Here is a 15,556-nt window from a genome sequence, read left to right as displayed (position 1 = left end):
TCAAATCAAACTGACACAAAAACAAACTCAGCTGAATACGAAATAATTGCTCGCAACGGTGAAAATAAAGTCATCACGAGGTTCCTCCAACCACCGGTGACGTCTGAACATCAGAGCAGACAGATTTTAACCAACAGGGTAGATGTTACAAGATGTTTTGCATGTGTAATTATGCAGCTATATGTGGCAGTTTGATTGAAAAATTATTTAAAAATAATAGTCAAATCCTGCTGGATGGTTTCAGGGGAAAAGCTGTTGAAGTCTAACTCCAGTTTTCCTAAGAGAATAGGTTGTGACTGTGCACAGGTGGATCCATCAATCTAAAGTGTGTTTGCACGGCTGCCAGATGTTAGCTGGCACCACCACGAGTAACTTAGCTTTTTTCTTTTTCTTCTTTAGACTGCTGTTAAAATAATCTTATTTATGTTATTTTAAATTTGTCTCTTTAGTGTTTTTATATTCTTCTTTAAAAGAAACTTTGCAAATATTTAAAAAAATGGTTTTGTCCTAAAGCAACACCTATATTTGCCCCTATATTTGAATGTTGATGTTTTGTTTTTTTTGTAAAATTACTATTTGTGACCAAATCTCTTCTCCTGTAATAAAAAATTGTGACTTTTTTAGTTTAAATCAGCATTATTATGAATTAAGTTTGTTTGTTTTTTTCACTTGTCTGCCTCTTGATCAGCAAAAGAAAAACATATTTCATGTTTGTTTTTTATGAAGCTTTTGTTGCAGATTCTAATTGCCTTCATTAAAAATGAAAAAAGCAGAGCAAAGAATGCACTTTTTATTTGCATGGCTCAGTTTAACCCTTCAGTATTTCAAAAACTGTAACTGCGATGAAAGCTTAACTGTCTAGTAAACTGAGAAAACCAGACATATATGTGTGTGTTAAAGCTAAAAAGTCACAAGCAAAAAAAAAAAAACCTCTAGTCAGCAGCTGACATCAACAACTATGACACGTTATTTTTGTCCTAGTCCTGTCTTGTGGCGTCCCACTGTGTTACATCGTGTCCTGCTCAGTGATCCATTCTGTTTTGACCTGTTGTTTACTGTCTCATCCCTTCATGTCGCGTCCTGAGTCTTTGTTTCCAGTGTGGAAATTAATCCTGCTTGATCTCTAAGTCGCCTCTAACTTGATTTACATTGGCAATGTGAGATTACTATTAATTTATTTAGAAATATACCAAAACATAGAGGCTAAGCTCCAGATCTTGTTGCATTTGTACCTACTGTATGTTTGCACACGCTGCTACTTACCAGTGCAACAAGAAATGTGTGCATGTGTGTAAGAGCAAGAAGAAGAACCCTGTGTTTTCTCCATGTGGCCCTTCATCAACAGAGAATCTAGTTTACTAGTGCATCTGAAACTTTAATAGCAAAACAGTCACCCAGCAATAGCCCTGATGTATGAAGAATACATAAACTGAAGCACTGAAACCACAACATGTTACATATATTTAGCTTGATTCCGCTCCAACAAACACTTTCTCCATATGAGGATAGTCCTGTACAGCTCGTATCACTAAATTTCTAAAAAATGATGATGCCACAAAGGGATTCATTCCCATAGACTTCTTGAATACTTCTTTAACTTGTGCACCCTGGGAAATAAATAATTTAACACACCTTTAGCTACTTTTGTAGTTGAGTCATTCTTGAGTGAAATCAGTGTGAAAGTCTGAGAAGATTAAAAAAAAAAACGGTCACTTCTGGAAAAGTTCTGACAAGTTCTGAGTTACTAGTGCTGGTGTGACAGTTTATACTTTCTCAGGAGATTTTGTTTTGTTTTTAGATATTTTGCTGTGCATGCTAATGTGTTTCTTATCCTCTTAAAGAAAAACATGAATACCTGAATTTCCATGAAAGGAAATGGGTGCTATGACATTTGGGTTTTGTAACTTTTATATTTTTTATATCTTTATTTTGGAATATTTTCACCATAGCTATACTTTGATATTTCTTAAAATCTTTCAACAACCTTGTTCTCTTTAAAATCTGCTTCAGCATACTTTCCTTGTTTATGTGTTCTTTTGCAACCTTTAGCTTTGAGCTAGGTATTTGCTGCTGTTAGTTTTTAGCTACCATTTTCCTACTCTTAGCTTTTAACTGTTTTAGCTAGTCTTTTTGCAGAAAATCCAGTTTCTCTAGTTGTCCCTTTTTTCAACATTCAGAAAAAAATGAACTGTTGATGTTAGTGTTATCATCCCTTGAATGTGCCAAACAAAAAAAAAAAAAAAAAAAAAAAGCTTTACTTTCATATCATTCATGCTCTGGCTTTTTTCTTTTCTTTTTTTGCTGTTTGGGTACCACTCTGCTCCCACTGGCTTTAATTTAATTACAGTGGACCTTGGCATACCGAGGCAGTGCCCACGCAGAGCGATGTAGTGTGCCAGCCGGGAACATCCTGTCTTAGGCGACAGGAACATCGGAAGAGACAGATGGCTCATAAATCATGGAGGTGCGTGCGCAGAGTCAATGGGAGGCCTTCCTCTGGAGAGCGCGCTGTGAGCAGGTGGGCAGAGGGAGCATCGGCTCAGCAGCAGGAGCCCTGGATGCATTACTGATGCGACTGGGTCACTGCTTGTTGTCCCAGAGGCAGAATCAGGAGGGAAAACAGAAACCTGATTTTAGTCCGCGTTTGTCTCACTTTGTTTGGGTGTGGCTTCATAGTGTGTAAAGAAGGGCTCTTAAAGAAATCTGATAAGAGCAAAGAGAAGCACAGCGTGTAAATGTAAAAAGCAACAATGACACTTACAACATGTGCCATCTGGCAGAATTCACATCTTACAAACTGAACACATTTTTCAGATCAAATCTTATGTACCATTTTGTATCTGCTAAGCAGAAGAAGACACATTTACACTTATAATTCTTGTGTACACTAGTTTAACTTAGTTTCTTCAGTGTTCCACAATTTATGATTGTTTTTTGTTTTCCATTTCTGAACGGTTCAGCTACAATCACACATAAATTGATCTGTGAAATTTACTGAATTTCAGACATTTTTATGTTTAGCTGTGGCAGCCATCTTGATTTGGGTTGGCTCCAAACGTTAATCAGTTGTAGATATACATCCGATGATTATTTCCTGCAAGTTTCATTAAATTCAGTAGCAATTCCAGTAGTGCATAAGATGTTTTGGTAACACACACACATCGGCCCCTGCCTTTTGGCAGTGGGGAATAATGATGCTTTAACCCGTATCGGCTCTCCACCCACAGAACTGGACGTTGTATGTGCCAGGTCCCTCTCCCCTTGCAGCAGTTATTCATTTCTCATCTGCAGAGAGTTAATTAAGACACTGCAGCATTAATTGATCCTGATATGCAATCCATTCACAGGAAAAGTAATTTCCTTTTTGATTGCTAAATGCCTTGGCTTCTAATCAACGTTTCACTTTGCATTCAGTCACATGAAAGAGTCGCTGCTCCCACGAGCGCAGAAGGCAGAGTGCAGCAGGTGACAATACGCTACATCAATAAATAATCCTCTTTTGAAACGGAGCTTTCTCTGAGTCCACTTGAAAGATATGTCTGACTGTCTGTGCAAACACCCCTTGAGTCCAAATTACATCTAACAATTTGTCTCTATTGTTGTGTGTTTAGTTTTCCTGTCTGATGTGAGACAAATCAAAAAGTTATTTCATTCATGACATTTATTTACCCACATTCATATGGTTTGGGTTTTGGCTCATGGGTCATTTGTTTGTAGATTACTGTGGCATCACTGAGCAGAAAAAATGTGAATGAGAAGTTGTGCTTTCATACCAAATAAGAATTTAAAACTAGATATCACCTAACAAACAGCCAGGCATGCAAATAAACTACGGTCACTTTATTTTATTAGAAAATCTCAGACCCTAAAGTGCAGGAGACTATGAATATGTATGTATCATGGCCTGTAAATTATACCCAGGTCAAAAATCATTTGCATACTATTAGTGTTTTGGAGGTTCAGAGCAGGGGTTAGTTGGATCAGAACACTTGACACTCGCCTGTGTCAAATAAGTTGGCAGTAAGTTAGGAATAAATTATTTTTTCAAATTATACCTTAACACTGTGACTAATTTGAGGTTCTAATTGCTTGTGAGCCAAACAGTGATGTCAGATGTCTCTTACTGGGAATGTGACTTCATTCAAAGTCAAATTTATTTGCTAATTTGGTAAATTTGTTTGGCTGAAAGGGATAAATCAGCCGGTAATAAAATCTTTCATGTTTCAGTCAATGTGTTAGACTATCAAGCTCATGAAAACCTACAGATCCAGTCTGTTTAAAAGCAGCCTCAATTCCATAAAAGCCCTGACTCTGAGTAAAATGTAAATAAAATGAAAAATAAGAAATAAAAAAGCAATGATTTGCTAAAGTCATAAACCTGTATTCTATTCACAGTGGATTATTGTAAATATATTAGATGTTAAAATTAGGAAATTAAGGTAATGAGGCAATTTTGAACTTAACAGCAGCAATATATCTCAACAATTGAGGGAAAGGACCATGTTTTCCACTGTAGACAGGACTAATATGTTGTAATGGATGTAGTCTTTTGTTTAGCATTGTCTTGCTAAAATATGCAAGACCTTCTATGCCATGCCATAAATGCACTAATGCTCCCCCATACCATCAGAGAGGCAGGGTTTTGATCTGTGTGCTGATAACAAGCTGGATAGTCCCTTTCCTCTTTAGTACGTAGGATGTGTCTGTGGTTTCCAAGAAGAATATCAAATTTAGATTCTTCTGACCACAGAAGTTTTCCACTTTATTTTAAAAGAAGACAGCAGCATTTCTGGATGATGTTAACATTAAGCTTCTTCTTTACATGATAGAGCTTTAACGTCCATTTGTGGATGTCGCAGTGAACTGTGTTTACAGACAGTGATTTGTGGAAGTGTTCCTGAGCCGGTGCAGTGATGTCCAGAACACAATCAGACCTGTTTTAAATGCGGTGCCTCCTGAGGGCCTGAAGATCACAAGCATCCAGTACTGACTTTTGGCCTTGTCCTTTGCACGCAGAGATTTCACCAGATTCTCTTACTGACCTTTGCCACTTAACCTAATGAGTTACAAAATGCCTCTCCAGCTGTTTCTTATTCATACCACTTACTTTTATAGCTTTTTGTTGCCCCATTCAGCCTTCTTTTAGATGTGTTGCTGTCACAAAATTCAAAACTTACCTTAATTTTTCTCAAAGAAACACTATAGTTTAAACTTAGTTTAAACATTTGATATGTTTACTTAGTTACAGTGTGAATAAAATATGGGTTTATGAGTTTGCAAAGCATTGTATTCTGTTTTAATTCAGATTTTACGCAATTCCCAGTTATTTCAAAAGTAAGTTTGAAATAATGCTTATAATTGTTTTCTGTAATATTGCTGTAATATTTTTGCGCTCACTTATAATTGTTTTCTGTCGAGGAGCTAAATTTTAGTCAATTTTTAATATTATATTCAGCCGCTGTAGGAGGCTCTGACTGAAGAAGCCAGAGCTTGGCAAAGGTTATCACATGCCTGTGTTACACCTGCTTGATCAGCGGGGTCACTAGGCAAGAACGGCGGTGGCAAATGAAAAATTAAAGATGATTTCAATTAGTGACAGAGGAAAACCTTTGATAAGCGGATACGTGTCTGGATAAATAGACTGACAGATGAAGTGATGAATAAAACACTAACGCACTCTATCAGGAAGATTGATTCCTCCTCAAATCAATACCTCTCAAACCTCCATTGATGTGAAAGTGCAGGAGTCGCCATTCTGAATCAGAGCACATCACAGCGCTCCCTGGGGAACCCCCGCTCTTCGGTGTAAAAAAGACCGGCTGAAATATTCAGCATTAACTCCACTTGAAGCCGGTGTCACAGGTTCCCTTTTCTCCAGCTGGCTTTTCTCTACTGATCTCTGGGAACTAAACACCTTTCCTTCACTCCTCGGAGTAAATCTTCAGGCGGCTGGGTTCCACGGTTGTTTGAATTAGACTGGAGTTCGTAATTCACTTGTTAATGAAATACAAATGCTCACAGCATCTTAAAGAGAGGAGTGTGGAACGCTGTCAAACCCAGTCTGTAACCCAGAAAAGGAACATCAAAACCACTAAATTCTCAAACGACAGCTCATCACTTTAAAAGACAGATGAGGATGGAAACGATGCTGCGTAAACAAGTGCATAGAATAATTTTCAGCACTGATATTAAAAGATTATTCACTTAGTTGCTTCACTGCTAATCTGCCAAACACTTTCATCCAGACTGACGTCTCAGCAACAGCTGTATGGATTGCTGTAATATTTTTGCGCTCACTTTTTTTTGTATTAATTTAGGGTAGTTTCTCTCTTTTGTTAGTAAGAAATCCTCATGAGGATTCCAACAGTTTTAGCAAAATCCCTAAACTGTGATGCAAAACATGCTGTAGTTTATTGAAAGTCTAAATGTGCTAGATTTGTGGCTTAAAATGAAATCAAATTTAACGTTTTCATTTTAAGATGCCTTGTTACATCACAAATACAGTAGTAACAACAACAACAACAACAGTGTTTTGTGTTATTTTACAGCAGTATATCATTTCTGACAAACTGTTGTTTGTGCTTAAAAACTAATATAAACAAGCTCTTGTTTGGCTAACAATTAGCCTACCTTAGACTTTTGCCTCCATTTCCATACACTGTGCCTTATGACTCATGTCATAGCTGAAAATGCACTAACTATTGATAACTATATACCAGAACATCCCTTCAGAAATGACCAGACTATTCCTTTAAAGCATATCTAATCAAAATAAAAAACCAGGTTAGCAGGATATATTAACACCTATCAGAAGAAGGCAGTATGTTACACTGTGAGCCAGATGCAGAGTTCTCCATGCTGTTTAGTTCATCTCCTCACTCTCTGCTCTGATACTAAGTCTTTTTGGAGTCTAGACACCAACACTAATTTGTATGCCTGCATTGTGTAGGATTTTTTTCCTTTTTGTTGTTGTTGTTGTTCCAGATGATTAATTACAAACCTCAAAAGGACGGCAATGGGCTACGAGTGGGCAGACTTTCTCATTCAGCTTAAAGTAAATGGGAATATTTTTACATACCGGCTTTTGTTGTAGCATATTGTGTATCTTTAGCATACATGTAAGTCACTGATCTTGAGTTTAGCATAAAATTAATGTTGCCTAGATTTATTTTGTGAACTGAAAATCTGACAAATTGTTTTCCCTTCAAAAAAAAGTTTTATTTATGTACTGTTAGAGTTTATTGTTTACGTGTCATTCAAAACAATGATTTAAAAAAAATCAGAAATGCCTGTTGTGTGCTGACAACAAAGCAATCTCTATTTCCATCATTTTCAACATTCAGTAATGTATTAGAAAAGTAATATTTGAAAGGAGACAGTAAAACAAAAATGATCAGTTATGTTTTTCTCAAGTCTCTCTTGTTCCAAGCTGAGTTCTGGCACAAAAAAAACCCCTCTCATCTTCTGTTCATTCAAACAACCCAGAGCAATTTCACTTTGCTGAATAAAGAGCTGTACAGGTGAATGATTAAGGGCAATTGACAGTTCTTTTTTTATTTGGTGCTAACTTGAAATGCTTTATCATACAGTGACTGGCAAAGTGGCAGCTGTGATTGGGCTCCACTTTAAGGCATCATGGCGTTCAGTCTGCAATCAAGGTAGGTGGACTTTCTTTTTGTCTGCTGTGAATTTTTATAAGTGTGTCTCCTAGTCTCTTTTTTTGTTGTTTGTTTCTACAAATACAGGCTTGTGGTGAGCAATGCTGATCTGAAGTGCTTTTTTTATTCTGAAAGGGTTTTGTTTTTCAAGTCTCAATCAGTTTGATTCAACAAATAATCTGATAACAAATGAGAGACATGTGGGTGAATTATAATAAAGTTTTATGTTTGAGACATTTGAATTGTAATTATTGTGTTTTCTTTTTTTGCTTTTTGATTGCTCAACTGTGTTCATGTGCTGTTCCAAATATCACATAAGTCTGTTTGATATTAAAGGTACATTTTAGTAAAACGAGACTAAAGGTTGGAAACAAATGAGCAAAGACTCTAAATGCCTCCAGAAGGCAGCACAACTCATCAATGCTAAAATTAGAATTTTTTTTTTTAAACAGGGGTGGAATTTGTCATCTATCTTAGATGCATGATATTGCAAACAAGTAATATTCTAAATTATTTTTCAAATGTCTGAACCCGGCAGAACATATATCTGTAAGTTATAACGTGACTGTCTTCAGTCTTCAGTGTGTCTTCAGTTTAAAACTTTTGATTTGTGTATAAATTCACAATCATAAACACAATGCTAATCGCAGTAGCTTTTCTACAATCATCTATGCTAACTGTTGGTCAGCAGCCTATGATTAATAGGGTTTATTGACATATGTTATTATGCACTTTTTATAAAACATGAAAATATATAAATCAGTGTTTATTTCCATAAAATAAGGCACAACTGTTCAACTTTGTACATGGATTTCTGTTTCTGTATTCCAGTTTAACAGTGTTTTGGATAAACATCATAAGCTCACCAGCTGCCTCCTGGTGTTTATTCACAAACCTGATATTAGCAGATAGTTGAGATGCATTGATATTTGTTTTATAATCATAATGCAGCACTCTAAATTGTAACCCCTATTATTTAACCAGATCGTCACTTGTGGAAGGTTGTATTGGTTGTTGTCATAAAACATTACCAAATTCATCCTTTTCAGCATGCAGAGCTTTTGCAACTGAGGCTTCCGGGAATTAGAGCTTCCTTTGTTTAGATCCCCCCTCATGAGCAGCTTACCCCAGCTGGCTGTGAGTCACACACTGTGGTTGACCTTGCACTCGCTGCCTCACCTGGAGGGAAGCTCCTCGACCCTCAGACAGTAGATATTATGCCAAGGTGGGGATAGAACTGAGCTCAAAGGCGGCAAAAAGTCAAATGTATAATTCATCCATAATGTATGGTCTGTCCAACCCCAAGCATGCAGCACGTTTGAAACTTCCTGTCTTGTTTGACCTGTCAATCAGCCCATTATAATTTTGTTTTTTGTTGTTGTTGTTTGTTTGTGTCTGTAGTTTTGTTTTGTGAACATCAGTCCATTCAGTGCCGGTCTCACAGATGCACTGACTTTTTGTTCAGCACAGATAAGTAAATCTGTGAAGATCGTTCTTGGAGTAGAATTCAGCTGTATTCGCAGTACTGTCTCCTTTAACCACATGAATGCCAGCCAATTAAATATCCCAAATCTGTGTTATTCAGCACATCCAAATGAATGTTGACTGCAGGGTGGAAGCCTTTTCTGTGGGGTGCTGAACTTCCTGCGAAAAGTTTCATGGTTGGTCTCCAGATGGTCGACAGATCCGTTTCTTGCACCATACGAGGAAGGAATGACAAATGCAGCAATATTACTACAGAAGCTGTGTTTGACCTTAACTAAGCATTTTATTTTAACTGTAGAAAAAGTAGAACTTTCTTTCTGTTGTCTGTGAAATATTTATTGCGTTTTTAAATGTTTTATTAGAAGTCAAAGTGTTAAAGAGATCTTGCAGCTCATGTAACTCTCTTCTTAGCATCACATAAACACTGACAAGATGCAGCTGTGATTCAAGAAAGAGATATAGAGCTGCATGTTGCCAAGTGAGAAGAATGAAAGATCTTGTGTTTGGAACTGTTATAATGGAACTTAAAACATCCTTTTTTATGCATTTTATGAAAATAATTTTACACTTTTCTTTTTTGTGCTACTGTTGGGAAAAGATTCAAACACTACAGAACTTTACAGATGTCATTACTCTCAGCTATGACTTATGACTACTTAGAAGTGTAATCATTTTTATCTGTTGAAAACCTGCTGTTTTCTTTGTTTCCTATTGTTGTTTTTTTTGTTTATGAGACACTTTTAGGACATTTTCTGGGCTGCAGCCTCACTGTGGTAGATATGAAGACAGACAATGACAAGATTCTTCCAAAACAATTGTACCTCTCTGTTTTTAATCCCAGTTTACCACTTCATCTCAACTATTAATCTTTGCAGCACACAATTAAAGTTTCATGGCAACAAACTCAGAACAAAAGGAGCCAAATGCAAAAAAAAAAAAAGTTGCCTCCAGTGTTCTTGTGGTTTCCAGTGCACAAAGCCACATTTACAATTGTGGAAAGTAGGCTGCTGTGTCATTGCTTCTCATTGTCTCAGTTTGTCAAGTACACAAAATATACTTAAAGCTGAGTTTTAACAAGTCTACACTTTGGAAAACTTTTAGAAAAACAATTTTTAAAAATGCTTTTCTCATCAAAACTAACAAATTCTATTCAATTCAGTTTATTTACATATCACCAATTACAACAAAAGTTGTTTTGTTTTGTTTTGTTTTTCTTTCAGCTGCTCCCCTCAGCGGGGGTCCCTGCAGCGAGCGAACTGGCAATTGTTTTATGTCAGATGCCCTTCCTGACGCAACCTGAGCTTGAACCCATCACTTTAAGATTGCGGCACTGATCACTGAATTACTATGGTCCTCTAATTCACAGCTAAAGTCATCTCACCAAATAAAACACCAGTCCAAATCAAAAATCCAATACAATCCAGATTCAAATTCAGTTACAGTCATTTCATTCTTCGTATACTAACATTCAGTCTGAGAGCGAAGTTCTCTGTTGGGAAAATATGCAACAATAAGATTGTAAAAGAAAACAGAACCTGGTTGTTAAAAGCTTTGTAAATCAGAAATCAGATTCTAAATTCTGTTCTGAATTTTAATTTAATGAATGAAGATGAATGATGCAACTGCAGCAGGAAAACATTTTTTGCCAAACATCCATGTTATTGGTAAGCAGTCATTTTATACTTCTGTCTCAGATGTTCTGTGGTGTCAACCATTATACTTTCTCGAAACCTGTCCAGTTTGATAGTTCTTATTGTTAGAAAATCCTTTAAATTATTTTTTTATTATCTGCTTCATAGTTGTTTGTTTTGTTTTAGTTTTTTCCATGTCCAGAAACTAAGAAACAGGGACTTTCTGTGCCAGATCTAAAAGTGGAGGGACAGGTGGGTGCTGACAGACAAAGAGGGCTGCACAAACACCATGAACAGAGGAAAGAAGCCAAGACCTGCCAAGCATACACAGACACCAGCATACCCCCAAATGACACAACATATGGAGAACAGTGAAACCCCCCCTCTACACATTCCCATCCTCCATCATATCATCTCTCCTTCCTGCCACACAGCAGCTATGTGAGAAACCGGCACAAAGCTGTGATGGAGAACAGAAAAATTTGAATAGCTATTTTTGTAACAATGGCAACCATGTTAAGCATTCTCAGAAGACGTACAAAATCATATTCCATTTCCTACAGAGAGCCTCTCGGTTGAAAACATCTAATTTCGTATAATAAGTGAATCAGTGAAGCTTGTTAGGAATAACGGTTTTCTTGCAGCATGAAAGACACCAGCTGATACCTGACTGCCAACTTCTGAAGAAGACAGGAGGTATTAAAATGTGAGTGTCCTATTCTGGAGGTGTTTTACTCTTGATACAATCAATTCAGTCAATGTGGAGCCCTCTACAGCAGCTGTCCAGTTCTCATTAATGTGGCACGGGCCAATTACCACACAGACCACCTTTTACATTAAATGCAGTCTCCTTGTCTCAGGTTAACAGGAGCCTAAAGATGTAATGCTTCCTTCAAGGAAAATTGCAGCTTTTTTTTATTTTTTGGGGAGAAAGTGAAATAAATGTTTGTCAGGTTTTTAGGGGATTGAGAAGATGGAGGAATTAAGGCATGGCTTTAATCCTTGGATCAACCATCACAGAATAAGAGCTTTCTGTCAGTTTCAGCACTATCTCTTCTTTCAAGTCCTGTTTGTCATAGGCTGTTGGTTTGGGATTGATTTTACATCTTTATGTTTATGTAATAAAATCATCATTTGTTTAGGTTTGGTCTTGGTTTCGTTACCATTTTGGTGGCAGGTTTGTAGCTCTGATATCTACGTACGTCCTGCCTGTTTAGTCCTGGATTTGTGTCCTCCTTTCACCCTGGATTCTCCTCACCACCTTTTTTCTTTCCATTACATTACAATTTTGGTGATGCCTCAATGTAAAATATTCACAGAATGGCTGTGATTTCAGGGCGGAATGTGGAATGGATCAGAACTGGCATCACCAGCAGGCATATGGCTGAATCACAGTCTGTCACAGCCAGCTAATGCTTGCCTCTGGCTTTGCATTTATGAAGCATTCAAAGCTGATCCAAGTTTAACTAACTTCCTCCCCACTGACTCGATTTCATGACGTCACCATATCTTCTGCAGAGTCAAACATTAGAGCCATCCATAAACCTTGCCTGCATCAGAATTGTGTTTTAAGGATTTGTGCAGATGGCATGTTCCATAATTAGGATTGTACCCTGGTTTACTTGATGTATTAAGTGTTAAAATGGTGACACCGCTATGACCAATTACAGTATTCATCACTGATGTTTTTGTCCAAAAGGAATTGCTGTCACCATCTGGCCTATCTCACAAACACATGGATCAAATGTCTTGTGGGAATGCATGAGGGATATGGGAACAGCAGCTTCTAAGCGACTGGGCAGACAGAGACCTTTTTTGTGAGCATTTTTACCTCCACCAAGGAGGTTATGGATGTTGTGTTGGTCAGTTTGTTTGTTTTTCTGGTTGCAAAATAATGTAAAAAAAATAATGAACAGATTTTGATCAAATTTTCCGGAAATGTTGGGGTTGTCATAAGAAGCATTTGAAAAAAACTTTTGAGGTGATCCAGATCACAATCCGGATTAGACTATTTGTTTCAATGATTCTATGGCATTGGCATTGTTCACTGGGCCATCACAAGCTAGACAACCACCACTAACACTCACACTTAGTGATGATTTAGAGTTGGAAAATAACTTAACATGCATGTTTTTGACCTGTATGAGGAAACCAAAGTACACAAAAAACAGATATTGAATGGGAAAACATGCAAACTTGAATACAAAAATACACTATATCTATGAGAATATGACCAACCGAGCGGAAAGAAAGATAGATCAGCAGAACAACACATGTATGAAGTAGCAACTGCAGGAAGATTATGGGGAACAGCATGCAAACACCATGCAAAGGAAAATCTGTCCATCAATCCATCCATCCATTCACTGTTTTTACCTGCTTTTTCAGTCGCAGGGAGCTGGTGCCTATCTCCAGCAGTCATTGTGCAAAAAGTGGGGTAAGCCCTGAACAGGTTGCTAGTTCAAAGGGAAATCCACAATCCTAAAAAAACACTGACAGGAATTTGTTTTGGGGTATCTCAGGCAATAGCTGCTGCATCTTCATTTTTTCTAATTAGTATGGAATTTGAAGAGGCCGTCCCAGCAGTGTCGTTTTTCATTATATTTTTAGCTGCATAACATTTAATTGTTACAACTTTTTTTAAAAAAACACTGAAGAAAGGGACAGATTGCAAGCAACGCATTATATTCTGTGTTTTATGTGTTCTCTGACAACCTCAAGCTTCAGTAACTTGGTTCAATTCAAGTATTGACAGTTTGCCATCATGATACTAATTCTCCACAAGCTATCTTCAGCCAAAACATTAATTATAATACAAAGTATGAAAATAATAAATGTTCTTTTGTTCCTAAAATGAGTACAAGGAAATATAAAAAACAATGTTATGTAAACCTATTCTTAAACACTTTTCAGTGTTTGCAATGTCAAACTTTTGTTTTTTAACATATACAAACATGCAAAACAAATGCACAAAACCATAATAATGACTGCCAGGCTGCATATGCATATGTTGTCACTCTTTATTTCTGCCTCGACTTTTACATGCAAACATGCAGGCTGACACACACACGCCCACACACAACCACTGGTGAAGACACTCTGGCAAGCACTGTTTACTGATACGCGGATTGGGTTTAAGAGCGGAACGCTGAGCATTTCAATCTAAACAGTAAACACTCTTAATTGGATTGTGTGCTTTGATGTGAATCCTCTAAGGACTGTATATTAATAGGCCTAATTGATTCTGATACATATTTACACTAGTTTAGAAAATGAGCTCAAAACAAATGTGAGCGGTTTCATCATGAATTGGACTCTGATGCATTAAATTGCACCTTTTTTGGGAGGGAAATAAGCATCGCTGGAACGTTGTGGTGTCTGAGTTCATTTTGCAGTCCAGTGAGGCTCCTGTTGGACAGACACTACAAGGGCCTGCTGTTTGTCACAAATGAGCCCCAGAGGTGTTGATGGGAGGTGACGCTGAGGACTCATCTTCACCTTGAGGTAAAGAGGTGGAGCCCTGATACCCTGTGACTGACCCTTTTTACCATGACCTGCTTCCAGAGGCTGGGGCTGAAGGGATTTAACCACATTCACAGAAGATGTGTCTCTGTTTCAGTCCGGTGCTGGAGCTTTGTGAGACGCCATCGCTGTCATATTGTGTGCTAGACTGTTTAAATGTGTGGATCTGTTTTTAACAGTCTTGGGTTTTTCACAATGATTTAGATGTCAAAAAAAAAAAAAACTTTAGAACAAGTCAAAGTCATCAGAAATGCATTTACATCAGAGTATTAAATTACAATCATCTTGTGATGAAAAGGGACAGAGTTATAGTTGTTCTGGTCAAACATTAAATGGCATGCACAATCTTATGCAATATTGGCAGATTTGTTAGTGCTCAGGGTATGTATAAACAAACCTCTAGCTCAGTTTCTGTTAAACTGACTCAGTTACAGCCATTTTGATATTTGCTAAGTTTGCTTAGCTGTGGCAGCCATCTTGAATTGGGTTGACTTCAAAAGTTGTCGATGTAGATCTATTGATTGCTTTTTTAAAGTTTCATTCAAATTGGTTCAGTGGTTTAAGGTTTTTAGCTAATAGACTGAGAAAGTTAATGGTAACATTTTAAAGATTTAAAACAATCAGCTCTCAAACAGCTTCTAGACAAGCAAATTCTAGCTTAACATCTCAAACTTACTGAGTTATAGCCATCTTTGTGTTTTCTAAAGTTGCCCCACTGTAGCAGGCAGCCATCCTGAATTGGATTTATTTCAAAAGTTATTCAGTTGTATATCTACATCCAATGATTACTTTCTGAAGATTTCAATAAAATTTATCTAGAAGTTCATAAGACATTTAGCTAACACAACAAACAAACAGATACAGACAAGGGGGAAACATTACCGCCCTGATGGTCTTCTCAGTGCAGAAAAACATTAGGTCTGTGGGGTTTTGTCTATTTGCACCACTTTTTAGCATCATGCTCCTCTTCTGTACGATATGATGGGAAAATAACAAGATTTTGATCAGGCAGGTATTCACATTTGGCGTAACATCACCTGCAATTTGACCATTATTATTTGCCATGGCACATTTCAAGTCAAGCCTGGGCCTATTAATTGTCAAGAACGCAAGGTAATTTGTCCATGAACAAGACCAAAACCAGACACAGAGACAACAGCTGAAGGTAAGTGCAGTTTATTTACAAGTGTCCTGAATATATACAGTGAGAGGAATCGTGGAATGATCTGCGGAGCAAAAAGGGACAGGGTGAGTCTCGGG

The sequence above is a fragment of the Kryptolebias marmoratus genome, linkage group LG16 (genome assembly GCF_001649575.2).
Source record: "Kryptolebias marmoratus isolate JLee-2015 linkage group LG16, ASM164957v2, whole genome shotgun sequence".
Lineage (NCBI taxonomy): Eukaryota > Metazoa > Chordata > Actinopteri > Cyprinodontiformes > Rivulidae > Kryptolebias > Kryptolebias marmoratus.
This window is presented reverse-complemented; position numbering follows the sequence as displayed.